This window comes from Myotis brandtii, unplaced genomic scaffold (genome assembly GCF_000412655.1).
Source record: "Myotis brandtii unplaced genomic scaffold, ASM41265v1 scaffold587, whole genome shotgun sequence".
NCBI lineage: Eukaryota > Metazoa > Chordata > Mammalia > Chiroptera > Vespertilionidae > Myotis > Myotis brandtii.
In genome coordinates, this window is record NW_005370207.1 from 474365 (window position 1) to 474799 (window position 435).

General features: G+C 66.2%; 1 protein-coding gene across 1 annotated transcript in view; it reads right to left on the reverse strand.

Annotated features, from left to right (window-relative positions):
- The window catches only part of GRM8 (glutamate receptor, metabotropic 8), a 368615-nt gene extending 368189 nt beyond the window's left edge, over window positions 1–426 (reverse strand). Inside the window, exon 1 of the mRNA XM_005879182.2 lies at window positions 399–426. The gene's annotated coding sequence lies outside the window, so the exon portion shown is untranslated. The remainder of the gene's footprint in view (window positions 1–398) is intronic.
- Between the last annotated feature and the right edge of the window lie 9 nt (window positions 427–435).

The window sequence follows — 435 nt, forward strand, 5'->3', positions numbered from 1 at the left end:
GCAGGTGCCCCTGCTCCCGGGGAGCTGTCGCGAGCATCTGCCTTTGTTTCTTAAACTCGAGATCCTCAAAACCATCCCTCCCCTCCCCTCCCCCAACAGGACAGGGAACTCCAGTGTTTTCCCGAAAGCCTCAAAAGGGGGGCGCGGAAATCCCAGCCCCGCCGCGCTGCCTCGCTCCCTCGGAGAATGCAAACTCCTGGCAGGCAGACGCCGTGCCGGGACGCAATCTCCACGACCCCCAAGCTGCCGGGCTCCTCCCGCGACCCCCACCTGCCCTGGGTCCCCCGGAGGCATTCATCGCCCAGCCCCACACTCAGGGAGACCGGGGCTACCCCCACGCATCCCAGCAGCCTCTAACTTTAGGAATACCACCCGCTAGATTCGCGGAACGGAGGTACCTCGGCATCCCCGCGGGCGGGTCCGGTTCCGCCAGGG